Source organism: Podarcis gaigeae (genome assembly GCF_964106915.1).
Source record: "Podarcis gaigeae genome assembly, chromosome: 4".
Taxonomy (NCBI): domain Eukaryota; kingdom Metazoa; phylum Chordata; class Lepidosauria; order Squamata; family Lacertidae; genus Podarcis; species Podarcis gaigeae.
The window spans coordinates 35,273,421-35,298,928 of NC_139677.1; the positions used below are offsets into that span (position 1 = coordinate 35,273,421).

The 25,508-nt window shown below is 41.6% G+C and overlaps 1 long non-coding RNA gene across 1 annotated transcript in view; it reads right to left on the minus strand.

Moving 5' to 3' along the window:
- The window catches only part of LOC310842591, a 112,744-nt gene extending 104,902 nt beyond the window's left edge, over window positions 1–7,842 (minus strand). The window contains exon 1 of the long non-coding RNA XR_014563251.1: window positions 7,764–7,842. This is a non-coding gene — a long non-coding RNA (uncharacterized lncRNA). The remainder of the gene's footprint in view (window positions 1–7,763) is intronic.
- Between the last annotated feature and the right edge of the window lie 17,666 nt (window positions 7,843–25,508).

Here is a 25,508-nt window from a genome sequence, read left to right on the forward strand (position 1 = left end):
CATATATTCAGGCACACAGTGCAACCTTTTGCATCTTTGCGCAGATGTAAGTCCCTATACTTTTAACCGGGCTTACTTGCGAGTAACTGTCTTACATTCACAGCTTTATCAAATGAGTTATCGTCCTAGAGAAGGTTTGCACTATTCGAGGAAGCTTTGTGTGGTTATCAACGCTGCTTTGTGAATGGTGATTAATTATCTTCATATATATTTACGCTTTAATACAATTATCACCCTTGCTAACATTTTATTCCTCACTCTGTTTCGCTAAATCTGCTGTGTGTGTGTGTGTGTGTGTGTGTGTGTGTGTGTGTGTCCGTGCGCACGTGGGGGAGGGTGAAACAGAGTGTGTGTGTGTGTGTGTGTGTGTGTGTGAGAGAGAGAGAGAGAGAGAGAGAGAGAGAGAGAGAGAGAGAGAACGAACTCAAAGTAGCATTATAACATTTCCTGAATCTGACCATGGGAAGGGCCAGCTGAGGGAGTTGTTAGAGTGCTGCAAAGTGCTCAGTGGTAGAGTACATGCTCTGCATGCTCAAATCCTGGTAACGAGGTAGCATTGGAAAGATTCCTGCCTGAAACCCTGGAGAGCTGTAGCCAGTCACTGCCAACACTACTGAGCTAGATAGAGCAATGGTGTGACTCACTGAAAGGCAGCTTCTGGTGAAGTCCACAAAAAGCTGTGCAATAATAAATGTCTTACAGCACAATCCTAGCCAAGACTATTCAGATGTAAGTTCCACTGAATTCACATAAGTGGAGCTAGGATTACAGCTTAAGTATGGGTCTTTGATGTTGTTTTTCCTAGAGGAAGATAATGCAAGAGCAGAAAGGTATCGTAGGTGCCATGACACTATTGGCCCAATCCTGACATCATACAGAATGGACCTTCTGATGAGCATGGCATCTAAAGGCAGCCCTCACCTGTAGAGCACAGTGAACAATGGGGTATATAAGAGGCAAGGCAATTTTTCAGGTGTCCAGATCCCAAGCTATTTAGGGCTTTAGACACCAAAACCAGCACAGGGAACTAAGCCCAGTTGTTCATTCGTAGCCAGTGCAATTCTTTCAGCTTGCTCTACGCTGCCATGTTGGCCTTTATCAGAACTTATCCAGAGATCTCAATGTTGCCTGAGGGGTGCTCAGAGATATGTTTCTTGTCTGCCACTCCAGTTCTCTGCCAATTTTATTCTGTTTGCTTTATTACATTTATATCCTGCCTGCCTGCCTTCCTATGAGCTAAAGGTATCATATATGGTTTTCTTCTTCCCCATTGTAGATTAGCTGAGAAACAGGGACTGGTTCAAGGTGGGACATCGTGGCTGAATGGGAATCTGAACCCTGATCTTCCAGGTCCTAGTCTAACACTCTAACCACTATACCACACTGTCTAGCTGCAGTGAATTAAGGACTAAATATAGTTTCATTCTGTAACATGCACTGATGCCAAGATTACATGAGGAGAAGCTCAATTTCCACATCTAAGCTCTGCCTACAAAACTTGCTTTTGGCCACCAAAACCGAGGGTTTGCTTCCTTGTATCCTACTGCTGGGTTCAGTTGCTGATCAGAAGAGGGCGTCAAATCTACATAATATACCAATATTTATCGATTATAGGGCATATTTGACTTATAAGACTGTGAATTTGGAAGCCTGAATCAAATGATATGATAGATATTGAACCTAAGAACAGCATTCTCCCATTAAAAGTCGGTGTACAGATCTGCTTAGTGGCTGGATTAGTTTTAAAGCACATGTGGGTTCATTAACAAACAAAGCCTTTCCTAATACGTCTCCTTGCTTTGTAGTACCAATTATGAAGCGTTAGCTACAATCTGCCGCTGCCAGATGTAAAAGGTAAAGGTTTGGACACTATTACTTAAGCTATACACCCTGCCAGTGTTTTGATAACTCTGACGTTATCCAAAGAGGATTGTGAGACAAACCCAAGTGTAAAGCCTCTGTTCTCCAACATGCAGCGTTGGAGGTGATGTATATTTGTAGGGGGCCGGCTGTCACTGAACTAATTTGGCCTGAATTTTTGTTTCAGCATATGCGACTTCTCAAAGGAAGCGCCTTGTCTTTTGAGATGAAAGCAATTCAGCACCTCTGATCTCTGGGATGTTGTTTCCAAAGGAGCTCCACCTTGCTTCCTGCTTTCTTTTTCTGTAGCACCTCCAGCAATGATCTCCACCCACCCTACCCCTGCCCACCACACACAACCATGTTCTATTTTTGTAGCCTGACAAAGATTTGGCAACCTATTATTCGATTACTTCACCCTGCAGTGCTTTTCAAGATGATCTCTTAGCTTGTTATTTTCAGGCTAATGTATTTTTCCTGAGTTCTGCACAAATAAGTGCTCCTTAATGGGCGGGGGATAAGGATTGACATTATTACAAATAGCAGCTTCCTGTTTCCAAGGATTCTCAGATCAACTAGAAATACCAACAAAAGCTTTTGTACTGGACAGTGTGTGGAATTGCTCATCACTTTAGAGTCACAGCAGAAGCTAAAAAAACATGAAGCATTTCATAATAATAATATCCCACCCTCCCCAGCTGAAGCCAGGCTCAGAGCGATTAACAACAATAAAAATAACACAGCATTCTAAAATCAATTCAAAATCAAATTAATGGCAACCATTGGGCTTGAGTTCTGTGAGGATTACTAAAGGAGGGGGTCAGACTGTGCCTTAAGAGCGCAAGATAAGTCCTTCTGGATCAAACAAAAGACCCATTTAGTCCAGCATCCTGTTCCCACAGAGGCCAACCATAAATCTATGGGTAGCCAACAAGCAGGACATCAGGACATGAGCACAATAGTACTCTCGCACATGTGATCTCCAATAGTTTGTGTTCAGAATAATCCTGCCTCTGGAGTAACACCGATAGCCTTATCCTTCATGAATTTGTCTAATGCTCTTTTAAAGTCGCCCAAGTTGAGGGCCATCAATATATCTTGGAGTAGCAAATTCCACAACTGAACTGTGCTTTGTGTGAAGAAGTACTTTGTTATGTCTGTCCTCAATTTCCTAATGTTCAGTCTCATTGAATGACACCTTTGCTGCTGGATCTGCCTGGTTACATGCAGGCCTGTTCACAAAACTATACTTTACTGCAGATCATTGCAGGGAACACTGTTCCTTTAGAAAGGACGATACTATCTTCCTTAACTTTGAGTAACAAGATGCTTGCCTCTTGCTATCAAGAAACACCCAGAAAAAGAGTTTGCAAGGTGATGGGGTGGCCAAAGGTAAGCTAGCCAACCATCATAGGTTACCCTTGAGTGAAATCTGCTCACTACCCTGGGCTGCTGAGAACCCTCCTAATGATTTCAAAAATACAAAAAGCTTCATTTTGGGATGGCACTAGCTTGTGTTTCTGGCAAAGGCCATGACTTAACTGAGAGGGAAAACAAACATGGCTGAGAAACAGGAAGGTGAGGAGAGACCACAAAGGTCTTCATCTTGTTATGATGAAGTCTGGTTCTTGCAGGCATTCATAAGGTCGGAGCAGACTTGAAGAATAACGTGGAGCAGTCCAGCAAGCATAATAGCCAAAGGATGTAACCAGAGCAACATGACACTATGTCCCAGGCAGAAGACTGAGCAAAGAGGAGCTGAGAGATGCCCAATTATAGGAAAGAAGGTTCTAGAGAGGTGTTAACTTTAACACACAGGGTGATGTTGTTAAGGTCAGGGCTGGGCAGAAAAGGCACTAAATGACAAAGAGTAGCAGGCTGTCAGCAGACATCACAATATAATTTTCCCACTGTGGAGTGGAAAAATGGCCACAAGGGGTCTCTGGCCAATCAGAACTCACAGCCATATGACCGAGATGTTTCTCATGGCAAAAGTTGGAAACCTATCAAGGAAATCTACATTTAGACAATTCAGTGACTGATAACAGAGATTGCTGCAAACCTTGGGTGCTATTCAACTAAGGTTTGCTCAGAGTAGACCAATAAAGATTAATAGGCTGGGTCAATTAATTTCAGTAGGTCTATTCTAAGTAAAACATAGTTGACTACCATGCCTTATTGTTATTTTTCTAGAGTTAAATGAGGACATCTACTTGCATTAGATATTATCAACATTTTGAGGACTTACAGAGCAATCCAGAAAACCCTTAGGCTAGATTGGGGGGGGGGGGGAGTCTGGAGACATTAGACATGTCTCTCTACTCAGCTCTCCTAGCCAAATTGGCCTCCTGATTGCTGCTGAACAGGTGAGTCCTGCTTTCAAAGCCTCATTATGCACACCTGTTATGGTGGGGAAATTACCTGTAAGGTAGCTACTGTGGAGGAAAGTATTGGTGGGAATCCCAAGGACTTCTCTTGCTTGGAAGTATCAAGGCAACTCGGGTATTTCAAACCCACAGTTGCCACCAATTCATCACAGAGGTTCCTGTTGTGGTTTGCTTATCCCACCTTGTATTCGAGAATCCTACTATATAAAGGTAAAGGTAAAGGGGCCCCTGACCATTAGGTCCAGTTGTGGCCGACTCTGGGGTTGCAGCGCTCATCTCGCTTTATTGGCTGAGGGAGCCGGCGTACAGCTTCTGGGTCATGTGGCCAGCATGACTAAGCCACTTCTGGCGAACCAGAGCAGTGCACAGAAACGGCGTTTACCTTCCCGCTGGTGCGGTACCTATTTATCTACTTGCACTTTGACGTGCTTTCGAACTGCTAGGTGGGCAGGAGCAGGGACTGAGCAACGGGAGCTCGCCCCATCATGGGGATTCGAACTGCCGACCTTCTGATCGGCAAGCCCTAGGCTCTGTGGTTTAACCCACAGAGCCACCCGCGTCCCTCACCCTACTATGTACAACAGATTAAAAGTACCTACTTGTGTTCTGTCTGTTATGTTCCCATCCCATCACCACTATTTCAACTAAATAATCTTTGTACTCCTTTTAGCACATACAGTTGGATGGGTCTAGGCATGGGGTTGGGGTGGGGGTGGGGTTTCCAAGAAGCTACAGAACGTACAGTTATGGAATCTGATAGATATCCTTCTGCACATCTATTCTGCTGGATGAGAATAGATCTTGAGGATACTCTAAATCAGTGTTGGCCAAACTTGGCCCTCCAGCTGTTTTGGGACTACAATTCCCATTATCCCTAGCTGACAGGACCAGTGGTCAGGGATGATGGGAATTGTAGTCCCAAAACAGCTGGAGGGCCTGCTTAGAAGTCCTTGGACAAATACACCCCCGCCAAAACAACATACAATTATGGAATCAGGTATTGGCATGGGACAAACACACCAGGAGACTGAGCATTCAAAGTCAAAACAAATACATTATAATTTATTAAAGTTCACTGTAATATAAAGTAATATGCTTATTTGTTCTACCAAAGGACTGTTGCTGACATTCCTTTGTCCCCTTGTGGACCTTCTGCCTTTCATGAATTATGCTATTTAATAAGCTTCTGGCTACCACAAGAATCCCTCAGCACTCTTTCTCTGGATTGTAGCTACCGGTAATCCCCCAGCAACAACAGCTGATCTCAACCCCAGATTCCTTCCAGATTTGCATGTCACCTCTTCTTAAGTCACTTCCTAAGCTCCCCACTGATCCTTTTCATAAGGCTGACTCCCTAAATACCTTTATTTTCTCCAGTCAGAACCCTCCAAACAATCACTAGATTGTTATTGGAATTTTGCAACCTTGTTGGCCTATAGCTATGGACCAATACGTTTGAAAGGAATCTCTTCAAAAGAACCTATTCTGGCTTTTCTGTATTCCGCTCCATCATATAAAAACTATGTTTTCCAGTAAACAGTCACAACTGAAACACCACAAGTTGCATAATCATCTATTCAACAACAGAACTAGTTTGACTATGACTTGATAATAAACCCCAATTCACCATATTTTGGGCTCCAGATAGAAGATAAATATTTTCCTTTCACACAGGGAAAGGAAAATCCAACACTATTTACAATCCAACAGTGTTTCTTACATTTAAATTTCTCCTCATACTCATATTATTTCTTCGCATTACTAATAAATGCTTTTTTGGATGGTAAGAAGTAATGAGTAAACTTATTGAGCACAGAAGGCTAATTTAATCAGGCAATAAATCAGTATTTGTTTTTACCTCCTAGGGGTTTTTATTCCTGCAACCACCTCTGTGTCAATTATTGCCATGCAGCATTTTAGTACATAATAAAATATGCTCTGTGTTAATAAAAATGGTTTTTAAAAGGCAGTTTGGTGAAAGTCCTTCAGTACTGTGTTAATTTTTATCCAGAAAGAGAAAATGGTAAATTATACTTACAAAATGAAACTTTTGAAGTAAACACGCTCCAATAATTGTCCAACAAAACTGATTTATGTTTAAAATCCAATTTGGATAATTAGGGATAATACTGTAAATATGTATCACAGAGACTCTGCTAAACCAGAAATGATTTATATGTCTAGATTTAATTTTTCTTCCTTTCTTTTAGCCTGAGGATACTTTCTTTTGGAAATCAAAGAGCTCCTTGAGCTTCTGCATTGTGAAGAAAAATGTCACTATATCTTGGTTTACCTTGAACACAGCTGACAAAATCAACCTAAATGTACAGTGGGAATTTCAATGAAATAGCTCCAGCTACAAAGCCACCCAGAACATCCTGAGTGAATTGGTTAGTTATATATGCAAGTTATCCTTTCTCCAAGGAGATCAGGGCATTGTTTGAGCCCCCAGACAATTCTTTTGCATACTTAAGCAATTGGTCCTTCATGGATTTCAGTACAAACTGACCTGATCCTTTTCTTAGACAAATGTGCAGGTTGGAACTTAACTATACACCAACTTTCACACTTCCTGAACATTTAAATACAGTTATTGATGCAATAAAGTATAAAATATATATTTTGAAACATGTATTCTGAGAGAAAACACATTTATAAATAGGTATGTTGAGAGAAAGTGCTTTAAAAACATTTTCTTAAAAAAAATAATCCCAGATAAATGGCACAGAATGGGCTAAGAGTGAACATAAATTACAACATGGGCCAGAATTATAATGATTCATCCATCACTATGACTTAGTGACATCTCCAATGAACTTCAACTTAGGGGATCTGAACTTCTATTTCTGACACCAAAACCCAGCGCATTGACCACTGAAGCATACAGGGTGCCCCCCCCTAAAAATCACAACTTTCCTGCTCTCTGCCCCTATCCTGTTGCAAGGGTTCAACCCTGCCTGAACTGTGAACCTGAGGTCTCCTCAAATGAAGTTCAAAGGAAGTTGAACCCTTCAGCAGATCTCCACACTGCCAATGAACCTGAGCATCCCTGCTCCAAGATTAGAGGTCCCCAAACCAGCTGTGTGGGTCTCTGGTTGCCTCTCAGACTACCTCAGACTCTCTCTCCCACTGCTACAGGAGCAGAGGAGACTATGAGCCAGTCAAGGATCTCAGAACCACCACCAAAGTGCCCATGAGGCTACTCAGGAACAGATAAAAGCTCATGGAAACACCTGCATAAATTAGGGCCTGACTGGGAGTTAGGAAAGAGTAATGCCTCCAGCTGCTATCCAAGCTCCCAGCCTGAACTGCTTCCTTGCTAAAGTAATGGTTCCCATCACAGTTCCAGGAGGAAACTAGGAATGAACCCTGGACTCAGGGGAGGGATGTGTCTAGTCCTAAGGTAAAACTATGATGCTCCCTTGTTGGATGTTATGTCATAGTCTCATTGCTGAGCAACAGCATGCAGTGCAATAGGAGGCCAGCCAACCATAAGAGTCTCTGAGGTGTACTGACCTGGAGGCAGAGTCAGGTCCAGTCCTAGGATCAGGCAAGCAGCAACCCACGTGGTCAGATGGTTCAGGGATCAGGGAATCCGATGATCATGGGGCTAAGGGTCAAGATGAGCAGGAAGCAGCAAGGTAGGGCCAAGCACGACATGGTTTGTAGCCAGCATCTGACTGCTGTTGGAAGCTCTGCTTTAGAAGGCTGAAGCCAGCTGCTTCTCATCAACACTTTGTGTCCTTGAAGGCTGATCAGCTGCAGGTGGAGTCACTCTGCCATCTCCCCCTTCAGGCTGCTGTTCAGCAAAAGGGGACTCCTGACCCATGACAGCTGCATGTTTAAGTAATCTTACTATATTTATAGTATTGAAATGTAGTTAGTTTGTTTTTTTGTATGCTAGTATTTTTGCAAAATTTTCACTATGTTACAAAATGGCTAATATGTGATTGTTTTGCTATATTATGAAGCTCACGATGTTATTATGAAATTGTTCTTGTAGTGTTTGTTTGAAATTGTATTCATTGTTGCTGTTGTAGGCCACTTTGAGCATGATTCTTTTTGTGGAAAAGAATGAATAAAATGAATGAAGCAATGAATGAATAAAATGAATGAATTACATTAGTGACCTGGTTGAAAAGTGTAGATAAGAAACCTGGTTTTGGATGCATGAGTATAACAGAGGTGTAGTTAGGAGGTTGTATTTCAACTGAGTTTCCTACTAGGTGTATAGGATTGCAGCCCCAGGTATAGATACACAGGCATGCATATTGTGGCATCGTGATCAGTTCTACTTTGTTTTGAATACATATACTAGCTTGCCTTCCTTGTGTTCAAAAGGTAATGAGCTGTCATTTTTCGTTTGCTCACCACAATATAACCCCACAATTTCCTTGAACCATTACAGACTGTGGCGTTTGCCTCCTAGGTGGGTCATTAGGAAAGGGTTAAATGAGTTGTGATGTGATTGGCCAGTGGGAATGCAAGGGGAGGAGTAAAAGTTAGAGTGGGAGGTTTTGAAAGTCAGTTGACGTTTGGGAGTTGAAGAAGGAAGAGGGAGGATTAGGTGTGGGTTGGTCGAGTTGTATTGTGAGAGAGTGAGAGGAATTGTTAGGTGGAGTCAGATAGTTGGGAATAATCAGTTTGAAGTTGTTAGGAACTAAGATTAAGAAACTGCCAAGAAAAAATAACTGTAATCATAAGCTTGTTCCTGCATTTAAAAATAAACTTGATTATTTGTTAATGTTAACAACTGACTGGACTCCGTGTGTCCCCGTGAGATACGGGGTGGTGGCAAAAGCAATCGCAGTGGTGGCACAGGGTCAATAGACCGTCAAACGTCCGAGGCCGTTGTGTGATCACCACACAGACCATTTCAGAGATCTCTGTTAAAACTTTTCAGTCTCCTTTAGGCTCAATTGTCTGGAATCCTTCATTGCCATCCACAAACTTGATGTACCGCCATTCTCTCGTGTCCTTTTTTAACTCCTCTTGTCAATAGTTCTGGAAATGAACAATTTTCTCCCTTTTCTGAAGCATTCTTTTGATGTTGGGAAACGGTTGTCTCATCCCAACTTCACTTTTCTGCAGAGCATCGGGAACCTTTATTCTACTTTATTGCAGCTATTTTGTGGGTTGCCTTAGAAAGCAAGTCTTTAAAAAAATATCATAATTTCCCCCCAAACTCACATTTGTTGGAAGCATAAAGGAAGGGGAAAGAATAAGCTATTTTAGTTTGTGTGTGTGCGCACACGTGTACCCTTTAAAATGTATTTGAAAAGGATCCTGATTCTTTTTAACGGAAAGTAGTTCATTTTTGCCTCATTTTTAATACTTGTTTCATTACCATGTTCCATCCTAAAGTATAAAAATGGTATTTGACAGCAGCACCAAAAACTCTGAAATCAGAACATTCCAAAGAGTTAAGTGTATAAATCTGTCTTTGTGCAAGGTGAAAACTACATGACATTTTCCTTTCTGGTGACCTTTGCTTTATGTTCCACAGCAGACCTCCAGTAACCTCTCCCAGCCCTTCCGCTACCAGCCTCTGAGTTTCCATGACTTAATTTGTCAGAACAGTGTATGTTCCTTGACTTCCTATTCGAAAAGCTGTCTTGGCAAGGAACTAGTCTCTTTTCCCTCCAGTTTCATAAATCTGCTTCCTAGCAAATGATTTTGATATATAGATGTCTGCCCTTCTCCTGCCTTTTATTATGAGGGTTTGGAGGCAGGCTGCTGGAAGGGAGGTATCAGCTGAGTCACACTGTTAAGGGCATATCTGCCCTACCTTGAGCTCCTTGTCATAAGCTCTGCTCCTCTTTTTACTCATTAGAAATTCTTCCTTTGTTATGTCATTGCTGCATGACACACTAGCACTACTACGGTTATTGCTAATCAATACACATTGAAGCGGCAGAAATAAGTTTGCTTAAAACAATACTGCAGAGTGGGCATGGTCAGGTCAACTGTAACAGATGGCACAGGAGTAATCCCATGATTATTAAAGAAGGCCATTGGTTTTCCCCTGTTTCTCATTTTTCCTTTTTTTTATAACGATTTGTTAATTTTCCAAAAACAAGAACAACAAAGAAAAAAAGAAAAACATCAACAAATCTTTTAAACCATAATTTTGCTTGACTTCCCTTCACTCCCCCTCTTGGTTGCATTGTTTAGAACTCATTCACGTGCATCCTTAAAACCTTATATTCTTAATAATCCAATTTTAAACCTTCATCTTATAGCAAGTGACTTTTAAAAGTTATACTAACGTAGAAATCTATACACAAAGCTTAAAAGATATGCATTAGACTACCTTTTCTTCTGTTTCTTCTGTTTCTAGTTTTTCCAACCTAAAGTTCAGTTTGCTCCATTACTGCATCAGACTGGGATCATTTTTAAAACAAAACAAAACTCTACAAAGAAATTCATATACACACACCCTCTAATTTGTGCGTTTCTGTATGCATTTTTGCACAATTTTGAAAATTATGTCACTAACGTATGTACTTTTCTCTGCACTTCCATGCGTGTGTGTATGTTGAAGAACTGCATCACAAAATGCAGAGAAGTGTGAACTTTGAGGGACAATTGTGTTTCAGTTCAGGTGGTGAGAATCAGGTAAATTTTATTGTATTTTAAAGTAAAATACAAACTGCTGGGTTGGTGATGTGCAGCAGGAGGGTGACTAAAGCCATCAGGATTGGAGAAAGGACATCTCCACATAATCCACACACACCCTAGCCTGCAAATATTCCTGCTGTAGTATACTGTGGTGTCCACAATATAAGACAGGTAAGTACTTTTCACCTATGTTATTTGTGGCAGGGATCCTGCACACAGTAATATATAGGTGGGGAAATAAAGCCATAGCAGGCTCTTCATGACAAATGGGTGGTAGCTGCAGGACTGTAAATAGCCAAGAGCCTCTACAGAGTGACTGCGGTGGGATTGTAGACCAGCACTTTGCAATTTGGTGCAAGTTGTGGCAAATTAAATCATCATCATCCTCTTTGCTAAGGCTCTGCCACTATGTAGTGTCTGGCTGGTAGTCGTTAACATCTTTTGGGTTCAGTTCAGTTTGTTCGTGAGTTACGGCCACTTGTAAAGAAGCTGGGATCGCTCCCTGCCTAAAGGAAGCAATTACAATATCAACTAAGAAACTCACATCTAGAGATTGTCTTGATGCATGAGTTGGACTGATGTTGTGTTGGAACAGCCCCATGCTCATCATGGCAGCCATGAAATCCCGAGCTTCCTCAAATAAGGCAGTCCCAGAATAGATACTGAAGTGCCCCAGAAAAAGCTTTCCCCTACCAGATCTGAGACTCTCTCCATTGGCTCAGTCAGGGAAACTGCATGCCTGAAGTTCCTTTCTGTCTTAGGTTTGTCTTAGTGTGTAGTGCAAACTGAGAACTGTGGTTAAACTCCATTCTCTATAACCCTGAGCTGTGAGAGAAAGGAACCCTTGAATGCAGACTCAATAGTAGGGAAGAAGGAGCTTAACCACTACAGTGGGACCTTGGGTTACATATGCTTTAGGTTACATACGCTTCAGGTTACAGACTCCGCTAACCCAGAAATAGTACCTCAATTTAAGAACTATGCTTCAGATTGAGAACAGAAATTGTGCTTCAGCGGTGTGGTGGCAGCAGGAGGCCCCATTAGCTAAAGTGGTGCTTCAGGTTAAGAACAGTTTCAGGTTAAGAACGGACCTCTGGAATGAATTAAGTTCTTAATCTGAGGTACCACTGTACTCACAATTCGGAAAGCATCCTTAGTCAAACCTTGGCTTAGCTCAGTGAAAGGCACCAGTATAAAGGACCAGGAAGGACCAAGGCAGCTCAGCCATAGTTTGGACTACCTGTCATGCAAATATCTGTCCCTGCTTTCTGGGTTTTAGTCATTCATTTCATAAAATTTATGCACCCCTTGATTGTAAAAAAACAACAACCCTCAAAGCAGTTTACAGAACTGGACTGAATAGAACTGAAACCATGACATCTCTAGGGCTGCAGTCATGTGTTTTTATGCACAATAAAGCCCAATTGCAATAAATGGGATTTTTATTTCTTTGGAAATAATGGGTAATTGCAAGCTAAATCAGCTGGGGAGATGTCAAGAAATGTTTACATCATAAAACAGCAGCAAATTCTGTTCAGTATTAAATCTGTCAATCAAGCATACATCAATCCAAGGACCAATTTCAGAGACCATGTGTGAGTCAGATGCTTTGCATTATGTAGAGAGATAGAAATAGACAAAGAGACAGATGGATGGATTCTCCTACTGTTTGCCAGTGGTGCTACCAGTTGCAATGCTCTTGCAATAGCAATCCATTCTAACTGTATCAAACCTTGCACAGCTTCAACTGAGAACTTTTGACTTGAGCATCCCCCAAGCTCATGTAAATGGCTGGAGACCTTAATGGATTCCAAATCTTATTGAGGGAACTATTAACCATCTTTAAAATAGCTTTTTATGCCAGGTCTTCTTTGAAACTCAGTTTAGAAGCAGGTTGTTCTGTGTACTGATAGGGGCAGCTCTCAGAAGTCTGCTGCAGGCTTTTCCTGAGCAGAATGCAAGAGGAACAAATAATAAACTCTGAATCCCAGCTATTCTGTACACTCACACGCAAAGATCATAATTGTTTTCAACTAAAATAAAATAGATAAATTCATATCTGAAATGCATCTCCAATTGTAAAACCTTAGCCTGGATTGCAGCACCTTTAGAGCGCTATAATGTGAGTTTAGAAAACATTATATAATTGTCCTTCCTCCTGTCTCCAAATGCTTCTGTTTTCTATCATAAATTAGGTATCTTCTCACATAGCATGGTAAACTAAAAACATTAGCATGTTCACGTTTGCCCATCATTTGTACAAAGCAGCCATTTATCTGAAATGCTCCCTACCACCACCATTTGACTAAAAACCCATTTTGCAGAACTCTTAAAAGGTAAGCCTTTTGTAGGAGAAGGCCAAGTCTGGACTGCACAGCATCAAAGTACATGTATAATAAATGCCCACTGCACCAAATTTATGGACGAAAGTCATCTCATGGCCAGGGTGGCAAGCAGGAAGAGATAGTATCTGATCAATGACAGCCTTCTAGCCACACCCATATCAGGGTGGGAATAGGAAGCAATAGGTAAAGGTAAAGGTACCCCTGCCCGTACGGGCCAGTCTTGCCAGACTCTGGGGTTGTGCGCCCATCTCACTCAAGAGGCCAGGGGCCAGCGCTGTCTGGAGACACTTCCGGGTCACGTGGCCAGTGTGACATCGCTGCTCTGGCGAGCCAGAGCCGCACACGGAAACACCGTTTACCTTCCCGCTGGTAAGCGGTCCCTATTTATCTACTTGCACCCGGAGGTGCTTTCGAACTGCTAGGTTGGCAGGCGCTGGGACCGAGCAGCGGGAGCGCACCCCGCCACAGGGATTCGAACCGCCGACCTTTTGATCGGCAAGTCCTAGGCGCTGAGGCTTTAACCCACAGCGCCACCTGCGTCCCAGGAAGCAATAGGGAGATATTAAACAGGAGAGAAGAGGAAAATACAAGTCAGCTAGGGACATAAACTCAGGCATCAATCTGCCAACACCATAAAACATGTACCTAAGAGACTTGTCTACATCTGAGTATTATTTAGCTGTTAATCCACTTCCCTGCCGCCATTCAAATAAAAGCAGAGTAGTCTTTACATACACACATCTTCTAAGCACTGCAAACTAGCAAGTCTCAAGTGCCATAATTTTTACTGCAAGACCAAACTTGGTGATTGACCCAAGGCTACTGTCTCACAATGGACAATCATATACAGTATTTCCCTTCTCTTCCTATACTGTAAACAAAAATAAGTTATTTGCACAGGGATTCCAGCATTTCAAACCATGTCAATGTCTGAATAAACAGTTCTGAATGTAGAAGAAAGTTGTGGATCTCAAACAAGGTAAAACCCATTTGTTATAGGGATCTAACTATAGTGAAAGTGAAGATCCACAAGCTCCTCCTTTTGGATTACGGTAGGTTTCAGAGATTTGAGCTTTCTTGATATCCTGTTTGGTTTTGACAAACTTTGAATGTCTGATCTCAAACAAGGCATGGTTTCTCAAACGCTAAAAGATAAGATGAATAGCAAAAGGGCAACCTTCCTCTCATATGAGCAACATTGCAAGGGTTAATCAGGCACCGATGAGGGTGCCCTTGGCACTTTTAAGTATTCTGTGAATGATAATGAGTCAACAGTGGTAAATGCAGGAAATGTCCAAGGCTGTAAAAATCTGAAAATATAATTTGTATTGGGGATCATATGAATGCATTTAGGTAACAGGGCAATGCTCTAAAAAGAGACTGTGATGCCAGTTTAAATCTCAAGGTACAACAATTGAGCTAGCAATTGCTGTGAAGTAGGTACACTGAGATGAACAAAGCTGACAAGATAAACACACATCATCAGACCACAAATATTCATAAATCTCGTTCTCATCTAAGTTTACTTACCCATTAGAGATTCCATTTTGAGCACTATTTAAGGGAAAGGAAGAAAAATAACCATCCTACTCCTTGAATTAATTTTTATTTCCTCTCAATTACCGAATATTTGTATGCAAATACTATGCTCCAGAAACGTGTTCTACATTTTTAATGGCCCATATCCCAGAATACAGTGAATTGACTTTAGATCCAAATGCATCAATAGATTGAAATACCAAATTCAGTTGGCTTACAGTGCAATCCTGGACATGTCTGCTCAGAAGAAAATCCCACTGAGTTAATGAAACTTATGACCAGGTTGGTGTGTACATTAGGGGTAGGGAACCGTTCTCAGAAATTGGGCTGCATTCCCTCATGCTCAAATTTCCAGGGGACTCCATACCTGTGGTGGATGCGGCCAATGGCAAAAAAAATAGGACAGGAGGACAGAAAGAGGGACCTGAGATCCCTCACCCCTAGCTACAGGTGATATTTAAAGATCAGGTCAAGAGTGGTTGATCTGAGTGGTAGCTGAGAGGAGTGGCTTGTTTTATTCATTTGTTTATGCATGCACCAATTCCCAGTTGTAAATTATATTTCCGAAAACATTGATGTGCCAATTTCCATAAATCATCAGTCACTCTAAAATACATACATATGCATTTGCCCAGGTGAATTATGTTGTCAGAAGAAGAAATGAATATTATAAGTTTTCACTTCTAGTGTGATGCAAGTTCATATTGATGGATTTATTCTCTTAAGTACAGTTATTTCTAGTACTTGGGCAAACTTCCTAAAATGCTGCTTGTGTAAACGGAAGTAATCTTTGGGATACATTGGACTGTTTCACAGGCCCGCATCAATACATATGCAGTCTTTTACTACATCATTCTGCACACTGAAATTCTGATGGCTTTGATTTGCAATGTAAATTGATCTTCATCCATGCTCCATGGTTTTATAGAAGAGTAGGCAGCTAGCCGCAGAACCAGCAACTGAAATTCTGGAGCAATTTCTCAAATTGTCCTAATGATAAAAGTCAAAAGAGCTGAAGGAGAGCCCTGTGGGATTGGACTAAGGGTCCATCATAGTCCAACATCTTACTGCAATTGGCCTGCTGGATGAAGGGAAACCCAGCTAAGCTAAAAAGCTCTATGTGTCTTTTTCTTTCTTTGTGTGTAAGATGTTCCTGTCTTGAACTGTGAGAGCATGGGCTACCTTTTTCTGTATCTTTTCCTATGCTATTATCTGGACTATTTTATGGATGGTGTATTAGATGTGCCTTTGATCTGATCCAGCAGAAGCCTCCTTAAGGCCTTATACCACTACCAAAAAGGCCCCACTTCTCCTGAATGTCTACCCTACATTAACCAGGGGGCGGGACAGAGTAGAGTAGAGTAGAGTAGTGGATAAATTGCTCGACAGGGAACATACACTTGCAGCTTTGAGCATACATTTTAGATATTCCTCAGATCACAGCCTCGGCATGGATTAAAACACATCATATCTATTTGGCAAATACCTTAGTAGAATCTGTAGCTGCCTATCCAGATTGGAATAGGAGTTGCTTTTCTTAGTTCAGGCTTCAGGCTTGAGCCTTTGGTTTTTCTGCAGGAATATTTGCTATCAGACTTATTAAATTCTGCATGGGCATATCTATCAATACCACATTGGTGGGGAGGGGAGTCTCCAGGTGCACAGAAACACTTTCATTGAGACTAGCATGTTCTGTATAGCAATCTTTCTCTATGAGTACTCTTAATCCTTAAGCTAACTGGAACCTTTGGGTTTCAAATCTGTTGGAAAAGACAGATATTGGTTGTGCTTGAGAGTGCCCCAGAAGAGGAGTTGCTGATCAACATGGCTTAATAAAAATAACTCTCTGTATCCCTTCTTTTTTATCTATTTAACTCTCTTTATCCCCTTTCCTGTATTTGGGGCCATCCTGTTTTTCATTTTTACAGCACAGCCTTCAACTGTTTTAATAGTCATACTTGCTCTCCAGGAAAATTAGAGAATTGCACATTCATCATCTAACAATTCCCAGGATTCTTTGATGGAAACCATGACAATGAATCTGCTATAAAAGCCAATATAAATTGCTAGTGCAGATGTGCCCAATGACTTGGTCACTTAGGTCTCATATTACCCAAGAATGTTCAAATCAAATTTCACAGAAGAGGGAGAGACTTGATGAAATACGTTCCCTTGTTTGTCTCCCAAACCACTTTCTGCTCAAGAAAAGGTACTATATGTGGGATAAGAACAGCACTGGGCTTTTAAATGCATCCGTCTCACAAGCAGTAATCAAATCACATAAGTTTTCAATTTACAAAAATCAGAAGGGAGAAAAATTGCAGTCTACTGCTTGCCCACTTGAAAGCTTCTCGTCGCAGAGGAAATTCAATCTGGTGCCTGTAGCTCTTAGCGCTCTTTGCTCAATTGTCAACACTACAAGAAGCATCCCAGAGCATTAGCGCTCCCGAATCTAGTCCATGAGAAACTTTTGCATTTCATTTTCACTTCCAAGCAACTCGGTTCCAGACTTGCTGTGGTTTGGAATCTTTGCATGTGTAGCTTTGTAGCTTTGCACTTTTCAGAATGAACGATAGAACTGGCAGACAGAGAAGAATAGAAAACAATGCCAAGTTTTGCTATGAAGTTCCTGGCACTAGCTGCTGGTCTTCAGAGCCTGCCTGGCTTTTGTTGCTGACAAGCCTACTGTATATTTTCTGCTTTCGAAAGCTGCTAAAAAAAATCTTCCAAGTGGATGAGAGAATGGACTGTTTTTGTTTCAAAGAAAGCAAAAGATGTTAAAGGGCATCATGCTCCCATTAGAAAGCAATTATAAGGGAAGGTTGTGGGTTTGGTGGGGGGAAGGTAGATTGAAAACAAATGGAACAACAAGTGGAAATTATTCCGGTGATGGGAAGCTTATTTAGCACTATGTTGTATACAACCAATGAGTTATATTGCTTAATTCATGATCTGTAAGAACACTGGTGATGCTCAGCTTCAGCTAATAGGTATGGGGAAGGTCTTCTGTAATGGGAATAGGACTGGCCAGTGTTCTAGAAAAGAACACAGTGCTGCCATTTTCTTGAGAAACTAGCAATAGGTCTGCCACTCTGACTGCAAAAGGGGGGGGGTGTCAGCTGGATGGCCAGGAACAAGCACTGAAAATAATTCCTTTTGATTACTGATTCATCAGGAAAAGAGTTGATTGAAAATCCTACAGCAAAACAGCTGATGCCTGTCATAGCAACAATAATGGCAGACCATAGGATGACTGTAATCAAGCTTGTACAACACAAGTGCTTTTCATGTCTGCAATGAATGGCTGCCAAATATTTCTCTCTCTCTGTGGTATAAAAGTATACTCCATCTTCTGATAAATAGCAGACCCTCCTACCATAAGCGACCCTTAGGCTGTTCCTGTACAGTGGTACCTCGGGTTACAGACCCTTCAGGTTACATACGCTTCAGCTTACAGACTCCGCTAACCCAGAAATAGTACCTCGGGTTAAGAACTTTGCTTCAGGATGAGAACAGAAATCGCATGGCAGCGGCGGGAGGCCCCATTAGCTAAAGTGGTCCCTCAGGTTAATAACAGTTTCAGGTTAAGAACAGACCTCCGGAACGAATTAAGTTCTTAACCTGAGGTACCACTGTATAGCTTCTGTTTGTGGCATTCCAGCATGCAAGGAGAGTTTTTGAGGTACTTACACCTTGAAAGGGGCAAATGATATCAGTGATATCACTCTGGGATGGCTCTGAACTGCAGAACAGGATTGCCCTTTTTCTCCACTGCAACAGGGCCAAAATCACAAGATAATTGTAAGTCCACATGATGTCACTGAAGCCCCACCTGCCACCAAGAGGCCCCATTGTAGCAACAGTCTGCTTTCATTCAAGACAGGTAGGACCACAGTTATCACATACTGTGGGAGGATTTTTTATATATATTGTAAATGCCTTTCAGAAATATTAATTTACTGCCTCAGTACTTCCATTATCTTCCAAACATTATCTCTTTGCTTTACTATTTGAATACCAATTGTTATTCATGTTAGAGAATTTTCATTTTTATAAGAGAGTTTTTGTCACAGTTCTTCCTTTACACTGAGAATAAAGCCAGAACAAGAGGCAACCACTGGATTTGCATGCTATATATATAACCACAATGCAGGGCAACATGCTGCTATATTTGCATTGGTAAACTAGTGTGTCATAGAATCATAGAACTGTGGGGCTAGAAGGGACCCTATGGGTCATATAGTCCAATCTCTTATAATGCAGGAATCTCAACTAAAGCATTTCTGACAGATGGCCATCCAACCTCTGCTTAAAAATCTCCAGTGCGGGACAGCTTTGCAGCTAAACAGAATTTCTGCAGAAATTTGTGATTAAAAAAAAAGAATCCTCCTGAAAATTCTTCAGAATTTTAGTGCAAAATTATCCTAATAAACATATTTTAATGCAGTTTTGACTAACGTACACAGTCAGTTTCTCCTGTGCACATTTCCCCCTAACATACAGATTTTTTAAAAGCATTGTTTGGTTGGAGAACCGCATTACAAAACTCAGATTTGTTACAGGCAGATTTTGATGGACGGTTGTGTTTCGGTTCTCTCATTGTTTCAGAAAGGACACATTTGAAAACTTCAGCCTTAAATGCAAACAGAATCACATCCCAACTGCGGAGTAATAGGTGTTCTATCAATAGCTTTTAAAAAAATAATAATAAGAGGGGTCGGGGGAGAGAATCTGAGAGTCCAATATAAAGAGCAATCTAGGTTGCCAAAACAATTTTCTCTTGGTTGGCTGTTTTTCAATACAGGAGCTATATTAAAGCATTTTGCTTTCTTTAGGAAGCGATTGCTGCAAAATACTTGTTTTTAAGCCTTTAATCATTTTGAATGATCTCACAGAGAACAGGCTTCAAAAATGGCTCAGTTCAGACTGTTATGCCTTATATGCCACAAGGTAATTAATGTAATGCCCGAGCCTCATAAATCCTTTTATCATGATTTGCCCACTCTGCTTGTTATGGCCACGTTCCAATGTACTTTTGAAGTCACTAGGTCTGCAGTGTGTTGTTTTCACCTAGAGACTGTGCTCAGAGACCCTGAGCCAGAGATGCATGGATACAGCAGCAGCAACAGCAGCAGCAGACTGCATAACCACAGCTGGCGTGAAGTGTATCTACTGTTGCCTGGCCATCAAATGATCAAATCTGTTAGCTCTGATCAGCTGTTGGGTCAGAGATGTTGAACCTCATGTTCATGTGGCCCTCTATATGTCTTTGTCTGGCCCTCAGAAGTCTCCCCAGGTCACACACCTCTTCAGCCCTGCTTTTGTCTCATCTTGAATAATTTGTGTACATTCTTTAACCATGGTTAGTAGCCACTGGCAGCCTTGTTGTTGTTGTTGTTGTTTAGTTGTTTAGTCATGTCTGACTCTTCATGACTCCATGGGCCAGAGCACACCAGGCCCTCCTGTCTTCCACTTTCAATTTTTATTTTATTTTAAGCTTTCAATTTTTATTTTATTTTATTTTATTTTAAAATGAACTTCAGACAAAGCTTTAAAATGGATGGCCATTCTTGAACTGATATGCTTGCAAACTGAAAGTTAGAATTTGGTAAGGTAGGTGAGGAACCCTCCAGAGGAATTTGATGTGTTTTAACAAAAATATTTTTATAGCCCTTGGAATTCCTCAAATTTTCATCTAAACAGAACCGCCAAATCCACCTCTGGTACCAATTACCTTCTGGGTGATCTCCTCACAGAATTGTTTGCATTTGGGCACCTCAGAGGGAGAGAGAGGATGTTGTGCTGTGTGAAGTTGCACTGCCAAGAAATATATCCTCAATGAATATTGTTCTCTCATAGAAGATGATTTCTCTGCCTTATCATCTGTTGCAGCAGAGATTTGGACTTAGTTAAACCTGTTGTGTGACTGAATCTTTATAGAACAGGAACAGGGAACTTGCGGCCCTCCAGACATTGTTGAAATCCAAGTCCCATCTGGAATGGTCAGGGATAAAGGAAGTTGTAGTCCAAAAACATATAGACAGCTCCATCCCTTTTCTAGAAATGCTGGCCAAGGTGGCAGAGTTCAGGTGCAGTTATGTAAAGATCGTATCAAAGAAGGGGAGAGCTTTACAAACCCTCAAATTATTATTTAGCTCAGATTAAAATCATTGATAAATCTGTGAATTTCATTTTCTTTGTTTCTTCTTTTTCCGCTCTGAAGTTCAGTTCACTGCATCTTCACATTGGTTTGTGAATTATCATTATTTTAATCATGAGAATTCATAAGCATTTTAGTGCAAATTTCTCCTAACACTCTCCCCCCTCCCATTTTCACTAATATGTACATTTCCATTCACACTTTAGTTGTTGTTTTTTACATATTACTTGGCTAGAAAACTGCGCTGCAAAATTCACATAAGTGCATTTCAAAGGATTGCTGTTGTTTTGGAGATTACAGTGGTACCTCTGGTTAAGAACTTAGTTTGTTCCGGAGGTCCTTTCTTAACCCAAAGCTGTTCTTAACCTGAGGTACCACTTTAGCTAATGGGTCCTTGCGCCGCCGGCACACGATTTCTGTTCTCATCCTGAGGTAAAGTTCTTAACCCGAGGTATTACTTTCGAGTTAGTGGAGTCTGTAACCCGAAGTGTTTGTAACCCGAGGTGTTTGTAACCCGAGGTACCACTGTATATATTAGGTATGGCCACATCTTAAATACAAATTGAATCAAATTTCTTACCTGTCACTGTTCTTAGTTTACCACCCCCCTCCCTGCTACTCCACTAAAAATCTCTCCCTACTAACCAGCCACTCCCTGAACTGTCTCCCTCTTCACCATGAATACTTACTGGCCATCAGCAATGGAGAGAAGGGAAAGGGAAAGACCTGTCTGTCTGCTCGCTCACTCGCTCTCTTTTTGTCCTCCCTCATTTCCAATCCAAACTGATGTGAGTGGCAACAAGAGGGAAGTTTTCCCATCTCTAATTCTGATACTGTCTTTCCCCCGACCCCCTTGTTTGAGGCTGTTGACATACCCGGTACTTAACAATTGGCATTTATTTTCAGATTTGCTTTCTGTTACCTAACTAAAAAGTTAAGCTGGCATCCAATTAATGTGGCCTGTTAGTTGCAAGGGCTTTCCTATTGCATACTGTTACTTTCCAACCCCACATCCTCCCCAAATCTGCTTGGGATTTGAGTGTGTTGAAGGATCCCCCCAAAACAGATATAAAGAGTGTGGGGTGAGAGGGGGGAGTCCCGTTGTGCAAATGGAATTCTTGTGCAGGAGAAAAGCTTATTTAGTGCTATGTTGGATACAACCAATGATTTATATTGCTTAATTCATGATCTGTAAGAATTATAGCACAGAACACTGGGGATGCTCAGATTCAGCTAATAGGCATATTACCATTACAATGGAATTTGCAGTTACATTCAGTTTGCAAACTGCATTTTGCTGCATTATCTTGAATTGTTTGAAGCACATTGTATCTTTGTTTTGGTGTACTTCAAGAACCAAGCATCACAGATAAGGAGGATTGTGGGGTACATGTTCATATATCCTTCTCCAGGCTTCTTTCAGTCACTGAAAGTTAGATTATAATTGGAGCGGGGGAAGATCCTATGCAAACAAACAGCTTCATTTTATGCATCTATTTGTCTTGACACAGAGGCTTCGAATAAGCCTATTTCCACCATTATGAAACAGCAAGGATGCTTCAGGAAACACACTAGTTTACATTCAAGGGAAATAGCAGGAGGAAAAACAGTTATTTGGAAAATGGACCAAATTTATTTCCGAGAGCTTGCCTCCAAAACAAGGGCCCCTTCTGTAACTTTCAGTCATTATGCCCGCTGCTTCAGACATTTTCTTGCTGAATAAATTGAGATTTTCAAGCAGCTATATCCTTAGTTAAATATCATTTGATTTTCCAGTCGAATTAAACAGAGTATCTCCAACTGAAGGCACACACAACAGTCATGGCAGTAACAGCAGCTGTAAATTTGAGCCTGGGGCAATTTAGGACTATAAGAATTGCCTGGCTTGATCAGGTCTAGCATTGGGGTGGGGAACTTCTGGTCGTGGCTCTCAGGACTCTTCCAGGTCCCATTCCTCTATGGTCCTGCTTGGCTATCTCCTCAATAGCTTTTTTGTGACTGGAATTATTTGGGTTTTTAAAAAAATTGTGAGAGATAAACTGAAGCTGACATTCACCTTACTCCAGGCTGCCCCTGTAATTTACAAGACAGTTGTCTACATTTGGTGGATGTTGGAGAGAGACTAGAAGTGTGTTTGGCTACTTCTTCTTCCTTTTAACTCTTTTGAGTTTTAAGTGCCAGCTGAAAACACTGCTCTTTGCTCAGGCATTTGCTAGGCATTAATGCCTAAGCCTTACTGCTAATTATTATGGATTGACATGTTTTTGTTTTATTAGATGTACAGTAATTAAACTTTTATGCGCACTGTTCTGAGATTGCTGCTGCAATGAAGAGTAATGACTATTTTAAATTAAAGAAAATATATAAAAGATTGAATCGAGATAGCACCCACCTCTCACATCAATGGGAACATTATAAGGAGGGCCATTCATGACCATTTCAATAATCCTGCTTGGTCAGAGTAGGAATATTAAGTGCTAAACCTCTTTTGTTTATCAATGAATCATTTCCTCTTGCAGCTTCCTTTCTTGTGAAGCCCCTGCAGAGGAACAGAATCCCAGAATCCTAAAAGGCTATAAAAGAGGCAAATAGTGATTTTGGAAGACATGATATGAAGAACATATATTGGAATCCTGATTAGCACTTCACAGGGGAATGTTAAGCTTTTGAATGGTAAGTGTGCTGGATTCTGATACATGGAGATAAAATTGCTGGAATTATATGAAGAAGGCTGGTTCAACTGAAGTCACGTTCTGCGAATGCAATAATGGTTGCTTTATCTTTTGTGTGTTGTGTGTGTTGTTCTAGTGTCAGATCTCATCAAAGGCCAGGCTCCAGGACCAAGTGGAGGTGGCTGTCCCATCTAAGTGGACCAGAAGCAGGTGTGTGGTCCAAAGCTGGCAAGTTCCAAAGCAGCAAACAAGCATCAGAGGGACAGGATGTGAATGTGTAGTCAAAGCCAGGCAAGATCATGATCCAAGGCAACCATCACAAAAAGGGGGAAGGATCATAGGCTGTCCCTCGCACCAAGTACAAGTTGCTTGGACTAAGATGCAAGCTTTGGGGCTGTGGATTTATGGTGGACAGGTATTGAGCCTTAGGGTCAGCTGACAATGCTCAGTCAGGCTGGTACTATAATAATAATTATTATTTATTTATTATTTATACCCCGCCCATCTGGCTGGGCCTCCCCAGCCACTCTGGGCAGCTTCCATAAAAACCAAAAATACAGTAAAATATCACACATTAAAAACTTCCCTGAACATGGCTGCCTTAAGATGTCTTCTGAATGTCAGGTAGTTGTTTATCGCTTTGACATCTGCTGGAAGGGCGTTCCACAGGGCGGGCGCCACTACCGAGTCTAGACCCAGGTTGTGGAATGTGTGGCCCTCCAGATGCTGGCAATTCTGGTTGGGACTGATGGCAGCCTGTTTCCCCATCTATGGTCCAGATGATATCCCCCCCAAACTGCAAACTTTGGCCTGTCAGGCTTGTAGTGAAACCAGAGCTCTAGTAGCACAGGAAGCAACATACCAACACCTGATTAATGGAAGTCCCATTTGACACACACACACACACGCACCAGCACTACTTCAAACTACTTACAGTTTCATGTTTGCCTCCACTGCTACCATTTCCAGGCAACTTGCTGAGAATATGTTTTCATTGTTTTTGGTGTTATTTAGCACACTTTCGTTCACTTTGTTCTTGTTGCTTCTCGGCACCATTTCCTTTCTTCTTTGCTGTCACTGCAAAGAAGAACTCTCAGTTGTTCTTACTGCCATTTGACTTCTGAACCATGTGATTTTGTTAACGGCCTCGCAGCGCTACATTTGCTACGATGTCACAGGTGCCCATAAAAAAAATATCTGTGCTATAGCCTTTAAACAGATGGTGTCAATGACGATCACTTAATAAAGGGGTTAGAAAGAGCAGGCCTCCAGTCAGTAACATCCACGCTTCTCCCCTTCTCAAAACCAAAGTGATCATTCTGTTCTGACCACACCAAATATTTGTTAGACATAGGTGGGCAGATGCTTGCCCAAATCTCACTCAAAGCCCACTGCCATTACTTGGGCTGTGCACTCTTCCATCATGAATCTCTGTATGTGTAGCTTCGGTTGTGGTGAGGGAGACCCGTGAGCATTAGGTCCAGTCGTGGACAACTCTGGGGTTGTGACGCTCATCTCATTTTACTGGCCGAGGGAACTGGCGTACAGCTTCCGGTTCATGGGGCCAGCAGCGAACCAGAGCAGCGCACGGAAATGCCATTTACCTTCCTGCTGGAGCGATACCTATTTATCTACTTGCACTTTGATGTGCTTTCGAACTGCTAGGTTGGCAGGAGCAGGGACTGAGCAACGGGAGCTCACCCCGTCGCAGGGATTCGAATTGCCAACCTTCTGATCGGCAAGTCCTAGGCTCTGTGGTTTAACCCACAGCGCCACCCGCATTAGCCCTCACCAACCCAGATGAAATGCATGCATAAATTTGTACCCATGTGCATATTGTGCTTTATGGATTTTTTGCATGAGCTACATAAAACAAAGGAGTACTTGTAAATCAATAAGCTACTTTGCTATTTTCATCAAGTGA